General features: G+C 45.0%; 1 protein-coding gene across 1 annotated transcript in view; it reads left to right on the top strand.

Annotated features, from left to right (window-relative positions):
• Nucleotides 1-13,074, top strand: part of GRIK5 (glutamate ionotropic receptor kainate type subunit 5) — a 162,781-nt gene that overhangs the window by 95,407 nt on the left and 54,300 nt on the right. The window lies entirely within an intron of this gene.

Here is a 13,074-nt window from a genome sequence, read left to right as displayed (position 1 = left end):
TGTACTCTGTATAGTGTGGTTATTTGTACTCTGTATAGTGTGGTTATGTGTACTCTGTGTAGTGTGGTTATTTGTACTCTGTATAGTGTGGTTATTTGTACTCTGTGTAGTGTGGTTATTTGTACTCTGTATAGTGTGGTTATTTGTACTCTGTATAGTGTGGTTATGTGTACTCTGTATAGTGTGGTTATTTGTACTCTGTGTAGTGTGGTTATTTGTACTCTGTATAGTGTGGTTATTTGTGCTCTGTATAGTGTGGTTATTTGTACTCTGTATAGTGTGGTTATTTGTACTCTGTATAGTGTGGTTATTTGTACTCTGTATAGTGTGGTTATTTGTGCTCTGTATAGTGTGGTTATTTGTGCTCTGTATAGTGTGGTTATTTGTACTCTGTATAGTGTGGTTATTTGTACTCTATAGAGTGTTGTTATTTGTGCTCTGTATAGTGTGGTTATTTGTACTCTGTATAGTGTGGTTATTTGTACTCTGTGTAGTGTAGTTATTTGTACTCTGTATAGTGTGGTTATTTGTGCTCTGTATAGTGTGGTTATTTGTACTCTGTATAGTGTGGTTGTTTGTGCTCTGTATAGTGTTGTTATTTGTACTCTGTATAGTGTGGTTATTTGTACTCTGTGTAGTGTAGTTATTTGTACTCTGTATAGTGTGGTTATTTGTGCTCTGTATAGTGTGGTTATTTGTACTCTGTATAGTGTGGTTATTTGTACTCTGTATAGTGTGGTTATTTGTACTCTGTATAGTGTGGTTATTTGTACTCTGTATAGTGTGGTTATTTGTACTCTGTATAGTGTGGTTATTTGTGCTCTGTATAGTGTGGTTATTTGTGCTCTGTATAGTGTGGTTATTTGTACTCTGTGTAGTGTAGTTATTTGTACTCTGTATAGTGTGGTTATTTGTACTCTGTATAGTGTGGTTATTTGTACTCTGTATAGTGTGGTTATTTGTGCTCTGTATAGTGTGGTTATTTGTGCTCTGTATAGTGTGGTTATTTGTACTCTGTATAGTGTGGTTATTTGTACTCTGTATAGTGTTGTTATTTGTGCTCTGTATAGTGTGGTTATTTGTACTCTGTATAGTGTGGTTATTTGTGCTCTGTATAGTGTGGTTATTTGTACTCTGTATAGTGTGGTTATTTGTACTCTGTATAGTGTGGTTATTTGTACTCTGTATAGTGTGGTTATTTGTACTCTGTATAGTGTGGTTATTTGTACTCTGTGTAGTGTGGTTATTTGTACTCTGTATAGTGTGGTTATTTGTACTCTGTATAGTGTGGTTATTTGTACTCTGTGTAGTGTGGTTATTTGTACTCTGTATAGTGTGGTTATTTGTACTCTGTATAGTGTGGTTATGTGTACTCTGTATAGTGTGGTTATTTGTGCTCTGTATAGTGTGGTTATTTGTACTCTGTATAGTGTGGTTATTTGTACTCTGTATAGTGTGGTTATTTGTACTCTGTGTAGTGTGGTTATTTGTACTCTGTATAGTGTGGTTATTTGTACTCTGTATAGTGTGGTTATTTGTACTCTGTGTAGTGTGGTTATTTGTACTCTGTGTAGTGTGGTTATTTGTACTCTGTATAGTGTGGTTTTTTGTACTCTGTATAGTGTGGTTATTTGTACTCTGTATAGTGTGGTTATTTGTACTCTGTATAGTGTGGTTATTTGTACTCTGTATAGTGTGGTTATTTGTACTCTGTATAGTGTGGTTATTTGTACTCTGTATAGTGTAGTTATTTGTACTCTGTATAGTGTGGTTATTTGTACTCTGTATAGTGTGGTTATTTGTACTCTGTATAGTGTGGTTATTTGTACTCTGTATAGTGTGGTTATTTGTACCTTGTATAGTGTGATTATTTGTACTCTGTATAGTGTGGTTATTTGTACTCTGTATAGTGTGGTTATTTGTACTCTGTATAGTGTGGTTATTTGTACTCTGTATAGTGTGGTTATTTGTACTCTGTATAGTGTGGTTATTTGTACTCTGTATAGTGTGGTTATTTGTACTCTGTATAGTGTGGTTATTTGTACTCTGTATAGTGTGGTTATTTGTACTCTGTATAGTGTGGTTATTTGTACTCTGTATAGTGTGGTTATTTGTACTCTGTATAGTGTGGTTATTTGTACTCTGTGTAGTGTGGTTATTTGTACTCTGTATAGTGTGGTTATTTGTACTCTGTGTAGTGTGGTTATTTGTACTCTGTATAGTGTGGTTATTTGTACTCTGTGTAGTGTAGTTATTTGTACTCTGTGTAGTGTGGTTATTTGTACTCTGTATAGTATGGTTATTTGTGCTCTGTATAGTGTGGTTATTTGTACTCTGTATAGTGTGGTTATTTGTACTCTGTATAGTGTGGTTATTTGTACTCTGTATAGTGTGGTTATTTGTACTCTGTATAGTGTGGTTTGTACTCTGTACTCTGTATAGTGTGGTTATTTGTACTCTATAGAGTGTTGTTATTTGTGCTCTGTATAGTGTGGTTATTTGTACCTTGTATAGTGTGATTATTGTTAAATGCTACTTGCTGAAGTGACACAACCCTTTTAAAGGGAGTCTGTCACCACATTTTGCCCTTATAGACCACTTACATATTACTGTAGCATAACTATAGATCAGTCAAATGGTACCTTTGTCTTTTTGTTTGGATGTTCACCAGGGGCAAAAAAAGAGTTTTATTCATATGTAAATGAGGGCTCGCAAGTGCCCAGGGGCGGCGTTCAGGCTGTAAGTGCCCTGGCCGCTCTTCCTTCTTCTCACATAACCCCTCCCCAGCCTGTTGCTTGGCCCGCCCTGTAAGCCTCTTACGTCATCCAGTGTACTGGCCGATATCCCGCCCGCGCATGCGCACTGCATGGAATGATGCTGCTGCCCACAATGGTCATCACAGTGCGCATGTGTCGGCGGGATGACGTAAGAGGCTTACAGGGCGGGCCAAGCAACAGGCTGGGGAGGGGTTATGTGAGAAGAAGGCAGAGCGGCCTGGGCACTTCCAGCCCGAACACCGCCCCTGGGCACTTACAGCCCGAACGCCGCCCCTGGGCACTTGCGAGCCCTCATTTACATATGAATAAAACTCTGTTTTTGCCCCTGGTGAACATCCAAACAAAAAGACAAAGGTACCATTTGACTAATCTATAGTTATGCTACAGTGCTATGTAAGTGGTCTATAAGGGCAAATTGTGGTGACAGACTCTCTTTAAGGGGAGGAAGATGAGTAGAAGGCAGCAGCCTTGGACCTGCCGCCAGCCCTGCTTTCTGTATTGGTCCTGTCCAGAGAGGACACATACTATGACATTACTAAGAATGGCTGATGTTATCACAATCCTCATTTCATGGATTTAGGTCCACTATGTTTTGGGAGTGTTGTAACCCCTCTGAATTCTGGGAGATTTGTACTATTGTACGAGGCCTGTCTTCAGGAGCCCTTACTGGGGTCATCGTGTAATCTACATGAGACAACCCTATAAAACAATGTATTCTGCAATGGAGATGTGTTCCTACGTTCTGGCACACCAAGGAATACGTTGGTAAGCCTGGACTTCCAGAGAGGCAGGTGCTTTATCTTCACGGCCTGGCCTATAGAGATGGTGGGACCACCAGCAGACATATCTGGCCATGACGGCCACTGGGCCTAAGAGGCATTAGGGTCTTAAAGTTCTTGTGTTCCTGAAACATCCACTGCTGGTGGGATCTCCTTCCTTCGCTGTTGGATTGTATAAATGCTGTTCTGGAGAATGCATTTGCATCCATGCGTTGACTGCATCTTTGATCAGTGTGATGCACACAAGGTTGGTTATTACTGATGAAAATTAAAATGCGCAGTGAATACATGGAGCTGCCCGTACAGCGGAGACGTCACAGATTCATAGAGAATGTATAATCTGCTAGATAATGACAGGAGGGTCCTATATGTGAAGATTCATAAGGTGTTCACCAGGCTGCAAATCAACCAGATTGCACAGAGTCATAGTAATAGCAAATTCCTGATGGTCTCCATGGTGCCCAGTGATAGTGCAAATTATACCACCTTCATGACTGTTTCCATTTGGAGTATGTGAATGTCAGGAACAGGAGCACAACACTTAGCTCTATGTTTGCATGTTCACAATCTGAATCCAATATGGATGCCTGAACGATACACATCTTGTGGTGGTCTCGCCATCTGTCATCTCCCCATAGTGCTGTGCAAGTAATGCAGCATACTCATCAATGGAGAACTGAAGTATAGGCAAGCCCCCAATCACACGGTACAACCGGCCTCCCTCCATCTGCACCCCTCCCTAACATCCCTGGATGACCTGCTTGCTGGGTCCCATCCATAATTACATCTCCTCCACAACATGGATGCTCCTCCCCCACGTCACTGGATGCCCTGACCGCTGGGCCCGATCCAGGATGACATCTCCTCCCCCACGTCACTGGATGTCCTGACAGCTGGGCCCCATCCAGGATGGTATCTCCTCTCCCACATCCCTGGATGCCCTGTATGCTGGACCCAATCCAGGACATGGCCTACCCCACATCTCTGGATTCCCTGCCCAATGGACCCCATGCAGGACATCTACTACCCCACAATTATGGATGATCTGCCTGTTGGACCCCATTCAGGACATCTCCTCCCCCATATTTCTGATTGCCCTGACTGCTGGACCCCATCTAGGGTGACATCTCCTAACCCACCTCCTCTGATGCCCTGCCTGCTGGACCCCATCCAAGATGACATCTCCTCCCTCACATCCCTGGATGCCCTGCCTGCTGGACCCAATCCAGGACATGTCCTACCCCACATCTATGGATGCCCTGGCAAATGGACCCCATCCAGGACATCTCCTACCCCACATCTATGGATGCCCTGGCCAATGGACCCCATCCAGGACATCTCCTACCCCACATCTATGGATGCCCTGGCCAATGGACCCCCATCCAGCACATCTCCTCCCCCACATTTCTGATTGCCCTGACTGCTGGATGCAATCTAGGATGACATCTCCTCCCCCACCTCTCCTGATGTCCTGCTTGCTGGACCCCATCCAAGATGACATCTCCTCCCTCACATCCCTGGATGCCATGACTGCTGTACCCCACCCAGGATGACATCTCCTCCCCCACATCCCTGTATGCCCTGACTCTTGGACCCCATCCAGGATGACAACTCCCCACATCCCTGCATGACCTGCCCACAGGACCTCATCCAGGATGACATCTCCTCTTCCAGGGTCTCAAATACCAAAGCTTTCAGAGGTGGCTGGAGGTCATTGCGCCAAACTCCTCCGCAACCAAACGCCAAACTCAGAATGGACTGCCCGTTTTGCTGGCCAGGTGTCTATGGTATGGCTTCCGTCTTACCATCTCACCGTATGCTTGAGCTGTAAACCTTTTTATTTTTCCAAGATGCATTCCATGAAGATATCACATAACATCCGGCCCCTGACGGTTCATTCTGAAGTTCAGCATTAAGGGGTTGTATTAGGTCAGAATCCCAAACACCCCTGTCCACTGGTTGTGCTTTGTATTGCAGCTTAGCCCCATTCAAGAGAATTCTGCAGTCCTGGGACAGTCTATGGGCATGAGTGGCGCTGTTCATACGCTCTCTATTGGCGCACAGTATGTCCTCCCTCATACACTGTGCAGGATCATTGTAATGATAACTTATTGACGCTGCAATTGTTTGCAGCTTGGTCATTTTCTGATCAGGTTTCGCTGCGTTAATCACCAGCTAATATCTGAGTATACTGGATGGTGACAGGAAGCAATTAAGAAGGTGCCGGGGGTGAAGGTGGAGAGCGCAACGCTCTGGCCGCGTAGCCGAGATTGGGAAGCCTGAGGCTGCTGACTATAGAAATGAGGGAAATGGGATTTCTTTATTTGTAGGGGATGATGGAGATGCATGGGGCCCTCTCTGCTCTTTATACTAATAGATGGTGTTACGGGGACAATTGTATCTGTCAGAGGGCACGGCGATCAAATTAACGGTCTCACATGATGGAAATGGCAAGTTCACTGGTCCTGAGATAGAAAGAGACATTTATGAAATCAGCTCCTCAGAAGATAAGATCGGGTGACATTTAAGAGATGCTATATGGATGCACCGAATACTTGAGTATACAGAGTATACCGCCATACTGCTAGTGAATGGGAGCAGTGATGTGTTTCCTTTCTGATATGACCACTTCTCACAGCCTGGAAGCCAGTGGGATGGAGCTGGGTGACCCCTGTTATAGAGATAGGTGCGGATCACATCAGACATTTATAATGTAACCTGTGGATATGCCTACATACAGATATACTATATACAACCACCACTAGGGGGAGCTCAGGAGATTACTACATACAGATATATACAGCCACCACTAGAGGGAGCTCAGGAGATTACTACATACAGATATATACAGCCACCACTAGAGGGAGCTCAGGAGATTACTACATACAGATATATACAGCCACCACTAGAGGGAGCTCAGGAGATTACTACATACAGATATATACAGCCATCACTAGAGGGAGCTCAGGAGATTACTACATACAGAAATATACAGCCACCACTAGAGGGAGCTCAGGAGATTACTACATACAGATATATACAGCCACCACTAGAGGGATCTCAGGAGATTACTACATACAGATATATACAGCCACCACTAGAGGCAGCTCAGGAGATTACTACATACAGATATATACAGCCACCACTAGAGGGAGCTCAGGAGATTACTACATACAGATATATACAGCCACCACTAGAGGCAGCTCAGGAGATTACTACATACAGATATATACAGCCACCACTAGAGGCAGCTCAGGAGATTACTGCATACAGATATATACATCCACCACTAGAGGGAGCTCAGGAGATTACTACATACAGATATATACAGTCACCACTAGAGGCAGCTCAGGAGATTACTACATACAGATATATACAGCCACCACTAGAGGGAGCTCAGGAGATTACTACATACAGATATATACAGCCACCACTAGAGGCAGCTCAGGAGATTACTACATACAGATATATACAGCCACCACTAGAGGGAGCTCAGGAGATTACTACATACAGATATATACAGCCACCACTAGAGGCAGCTCAGGAGATTACTGCATACAGATATATACAGCCACCACTAGAGGGAGCTCAGGAGATTACTGCATACAGATATATACAGCCACCACTAGAGGGAGCTCAGGAGATTACTACATACAGATATATACAGCCATCACTAGAGGGAGCTCAGGAGATTACTACATACAGAAATATACAGCCACCACTAGAGGGAGCTCAGGAGATTACTACATACAGATATATACAGCCACCACTAGAGGGAGCTCAGGTGATTACTACTAACAGATATACAGACACCACTAGAGGGAGCTCAGGAGATTACTATATACAGATATATACAGCCACCACTAGAGGGAGCTCAGGAGATTACTATATACAGATATATACAGCCATTACTAGAGGGAGCTCAGGAGATTACTACATACAGATATATGCAGCCACCAATAGATGGAGCTCAGGAGATTACTACATACAGATATATACAGCCACCACTAGAGGGAGCTCAGGAGATTACTGCATACAGATATATACAGCCACCACTAGAGGGAGCTCGGGATATTACTATATACAGATATATACAGCCACCACTAGAGAAAGCTCAGGTATCTGATTGGTAGGGGTCTGATAGCTACAGCCCCGCTCATCATGTCCCATGGTCCCAATGATGCCATGTTTGAATAGAGTGTCGGTCGCATGTATCTGGCAATCTTGTGGAGTGTTGTGGGGAGGCAGTGTGTATGCGCGGCCTTTGAAATGGAGGAACTTGGGGCTCCTGTTCTCATGATCAACGGGGCCCCAGCAGGGGATAGGTGTTTTTAATGGGACATCTTCTTTAATATGGAGGCTCTTATTGATCGCTGTGATTTTTACATTTTTGCTTTTCACTTGTTTTTAAGCAGATTTTTTTTTTATTTGAACGGGCTTTCTGAGACTGATGACCTATCCTCTGGTTTGACACCCGGGACCCCTGCCAATCAGCTGTTTGAGAAGGCACTGCCTCCTCATCAAGCACAGCGCCATGCATTGTATAGTGGCCGTGCTTGGTATCGCACTCAGCCTCATTCACTTCCATGGAGCTGAGTGGCTCCTAGGCCAAGTGACTGATGAACATGATGTCACTGGCCTAGGAAAAGCTGAGAGAAGGCTGCTGCGAGCAGCGGTGCCTTCTCAAACAGCTGATCACTGGGGGTCCCAGGCATTGGACCCCACCGATTAGATACTGATGACCTATCCAGAGAATAGGTCATCAGTATTTAAGTGTTGGAAAACCTTTCTTTTAAGGCTTTCTTTTTTTTTTTTACTGAATTTTTAAAGAATCGTGTGCAATTTGCAGCCATTTTATACTGTACAGCAGTAGCCTATAACCTATAGCTTTCAGCTGTTGATAAACTATAACTCCCAGCATGCAATTACATTGACAATGCTGTGGCTGCTGAGCAGGGGATGTAATTCAGTTATTGTATAGCACACGCTATGAGGATGACACTCCAGATGCAAATCACCAGAGGAAGCTTTTTATAGACACTGGACAAGCAGGGATTGTGGGATTTATCCGGTCTGAAGCCAGCAGAATTCAGAAATGCGGCTCTGGAGTATAATTCAAGCTGTAACTCGATAGACACTCAATGAATTTACATCGTCTTCTTGTATGCAGAGTAATTCTAGATACGGTACAAGGGGAACCAAAGATAGCTAAAGATATAGTCACTGTAAATAATGTTTCTGCTTCTCACTATCATCACCCCTATTGTCCTACACTTCCGAAAATACCCCCAAATCACTGCATCCGGCAAAAAATGATTTATCTCTCCCCTATCCTACCCACCAATCTAACCCGCTGTTCAGATATGTTCCTTAACATAAAAGCTTCTCTCTCCAAACACACAAAGTCACCTTATGCTCAGACCTACTAACACTTTCTTTGCTTCTCCTTATTGCTGGCGATATATCTTCAAATCCTGGCCGTCCTCAGCAAATCCCCAATATTATATCTACCTCCCACCACCGACCTCCTTGAACAACCTTCTGCAACTCCTCAAATCTTAAAAACATTTCCCTACCCCTCTTACAGGAGCATAATGGAATGCTTTCTCTGTCTGCATCATACTTTCCTACATTCACAACCTTTTCACCTCTCACAAACTTTCCTTTCTAGGTCTCACAAAAACATGGCTGACACCCTTGGAGACTGACTCCCCTGCTACACTTTTTCATTTTACTCATACTCCCAGTCACGGCAACAAACATGGTGGAGTAGTTGGTCTTTTATTATCAGACAACTGCTCCTACAGCCCAACTCCACTGCCACCCTCCATTATGGTCCCTCCATTTGAAGTACACTCTATTCGCATCTATTCTCCCTCCAACCTCCAGGTAGCCATCATCTACCGCCCCAAGGCCCAGCCATCCATCTTTATTGACCACTGACTTCAACACCTGGCTCCTACACTTTCCTTCTGCTGACATCCCCACTATAATCATAGGTGTCTTCAACATCCCCATTCACACTTGCCACTCAGTCGCCTCTAAGCTTCTAGCACTCTGTTACTCCTTCGGCCTTTTGCAGTGGTCCTCTACTCCCACCCACAGAGATGGTCATACTCTGGATCTTATATTCACTTGCCTCTGCTCCCTATCTAATCTTTGTGACACAGTGAGGGGTTGTGTCTGGCAAGACGGGTATTTTGCTCCCAGCATGTGCAGCTGGGCTGATTTCCAGCCAGGTGAGGTCAAATACCGGACCAGAGTTTAAGTGCTGGTCTGGGTTTTGGCAGCACCTGACTGTCCTTAAATAGGCAGCTGGGCTCAGCAGAGATGTCTCTGTTTTTGGGATCTAAGGCTTTGTGCCGTGCTGGAGGGCTGAGAGCTGCACGCTGGGGAAACAGGCCCCCTAAAGCCTGCTATGGACTACTGGAGGCAAAACTGCCAGCAAGGTGACTTGTGTTATATGAACTTTCCATTGGGTGTGAATTAACCCCAAGACTGCAAAGTTACTGCTGATTTGTGCAACTGCCTCTAGTGTGAATAAACACTGACCTTTTGAGTTAAGAACTTGTATTTTGCCTCTGTACTGCGCCCGCTTACCCTGACTACCAGAGTGGAACCCCACACCTTTCTAACTCACCTCTCCCCCTATCCGACCACAACCTACTCACCTTCTCTTCACTGGTCTCTTCTGCTGCTCCCCCGGTTCACACACTAGCACACCCCCGCAGGAACCTTAAAGGCATTCTGTCACCTCGTTTTAGCTTATAGAGCTGCCGACATCCAGTCTCAGGGAAAGAACTGTGCATGCGCGAGATTACGGCAATCTAACTGTGAGCAAGGAGGAGATTCGGAGGACGTAGGCGATGTTGGGCTCCTTCACAGGGCGGCGTGGCTGGGCTCCAAGAAGATTAGTACAGCCCCTTGGGCACCTTACCAGGCTCCTTTACATATCTATAAAATCATTTTTTAAACACAATAAAAAGACACAGCTTTATGGCACAGGTATATTGCGGACATGCTAGCGGCGATCTAGCCGTGCATGTTTGCAGCTCCATAGGCTAAAACGAGGTGACAGAATCCCTTTAAACATCTCGAGTTTCGCTTGCTTTCTGACTCTCATCTGCCACTCTCTACCATATGTTCCCTCGGTGATGCAAATGCTACCAGCACTCTTAGTTTCCCCCTCATACACAACAAATCCCGAAAAATCAATAGGAAACCCTGGCACACCAGCCTGACCAAAGAACTGAGACGAGCCTCTAGGGTTGCAGAGCGGCGATGGAAGAAATCCCATTATAAGGAGCACTTCACCGCATACTAACAATCTCTCGTCTACTTCAAGTCCTCACTGCTGTAAAACATGCCAACTCCACATCTCTCACAACCCAAAATAACTTTTTAACACTTTTAACTCTCTTCTCCGCACCCTCCACCCTCACCTCTCATCTCAGCTGAGGACTTCACCACATACTTTAAACAAAAGATTTAAAACATCAAAGAACGCTTCAGCGCACAGTCCCCACAACCCCTCTACACAACTACTCAGTCCTCGTCCCCCAGAACCTGCTTCTCCACCATTACAGAGGAAAACCTTTCCACCCTACGCTCCAGATCACATCTCACCACCTGTGCACATGACCCAGTCCCATCCCACCTTATCCCCAACCTCACCACAGTGTTATCCCAGCCCTAACTCATCTCTTCAACCTATCACTAACCTCTGGTGTCTTCCCCTCTATTTTTAAACATGCTACCATTACACCCATCCTCAAAAAGCCTTCACTTGACCCATCTTCTTTGTCCAGTTATCGCCCCATATCACTTCTCCCATACGACTCAAAGCTTCTTCATGTTCACCTTGAACTGTCCTCTCACCTCTCTTCCTGCTCCCTCTTTGACTGGCTACTTCCAAACCCACCAGTCTACTGAAACTGCCCTTACCAAAGTCACCAATGACCTACTAACTGCCAAAGCCAAACACCATTACTCTGTCCTCCGCCTCCTTGATGTTTCCTCTGCCTTTGACACCAAAGACCACTCTCTCCTGTTACAAACTCTCTCATCTCTTGGCATTACTGACCTGGCCCTCTCCTGGATCACATCATACCTCACAGAACGGACATATAGTGTCTCCCACTCTCACACCACCTCCTCATCTCATTCCCTCTCTGTTGGTGTCCCTCACGGCTCTGTCCTAGGATCCCTGCTCTTCTCAATCTACACCTTAGGCCTAGGACAGCTCATAGAGTCCCATGGCTTTCAGTATCACTTTTATGCTGACGACACACAAATGTACCTCTCTGGTCCAGACATCACCACCTTACTATCAAGAATCCCACAATGTCTATCTTCTATATCCTCCTTCTTCTCTTGCTTTCTAAAACTTAACATGGATAAAACAAAATTTATCTTCTTTCCTCCGTCTCACTCAATTTCCCCAAAAGATCTATTTATAATGATTGATGGCTGCACACTCTCCTCGGTCAACCAAGTCCACTGTCTTGGAGTAACCTTGGTTTCTGCCCTGTCCTTCAAACCGCACATCCAAGCCGTTTCCACCACCTGCCACTTCCAACTGAAAAATATCTCTTGCATCCATACATTCCTCAACCAGGAGTCTGCAAAAATACTTGTGCATGCCCTCATCATCTCCCGCCTAGACTACTGTAACATTGTCCTCTGTGGCCTTCCATCTAGCACTCTCGCACCGCTCCAATCTACCCTCAACTCTGCTGCCCAACTTATCCACCACTCCTCCCGGTTACTCCTCTGCCTCTTCCCACTACCAGTCTCTTCACTGGCTCCCCATTGCCCAGCGAATTCAGTTTAAAGTACAAACAAATACATGTAAGGCCGTCCACCACCTGTCCTCTCCGTACATCTCTGACCCCTGATACATCCCCACACGTAATCCTCACAAGACCTCCTTCTCTCCTCTTATCACCTCTTCCCACAATCGCCTCCAAGATTTCTCCCGTGCATCCCCCATTCTCTAGAACTCGCTACCCCAACACATCAGACTTTCACCTACATTGGAATCCCTTAAAAGAAACCCGAAAACCCACCTCTTCAGACAAGCCTCCAACCAGTGACTCCACTGCCTCTATACTGCCATGACCAACTTCACCCTCACCTACTGTGTCCTTCTTCCACACCATGTAGATTGTAAGCCTCGTGGGCAGGGCCCTCTCTCCTTCTGTACCAGTCTCTTACTCGTTCATGCTTAGTACAATTGTCTGTACCATGTAAGTGCACCGCTCCTCATATGTACAGCGCCATGGAAGGAATACGTTTAATAAGTTAAAGGAAGACAGAACAGATCTCTCCACAGCACTAAACCTGCTTGCTGGTTTCTAGGTACCACCAGGAGAATTTAATGACTAGGCCCTGAACTAAGCATAATATAACAGGCTGTGTTGGATCCTTTGACGTTGGTCATAGACTCCTCGAATGTAAAGTTCTGCCTTGTATTCTACAAAATAAGGTGTCCTGTTGGTTGTGGAAACCATTGATAA

This window comes from Bufo bufo, chromosome 1, assembly GCF_905171765.1.
Source record: "Bufo bufo chromosome 1, aBufBuf1.1, whole genome shotgun sequence".
NCBI lineage: Eukaryota > Metazoa > Chordata > Amphibia > Anura > Bufonidae > Bufo > Bufo bufo.
Note: the sequence above shows the minus strand (reverse complement) of the source record. Positions and strands in the feature narration are given on the sequence as shown.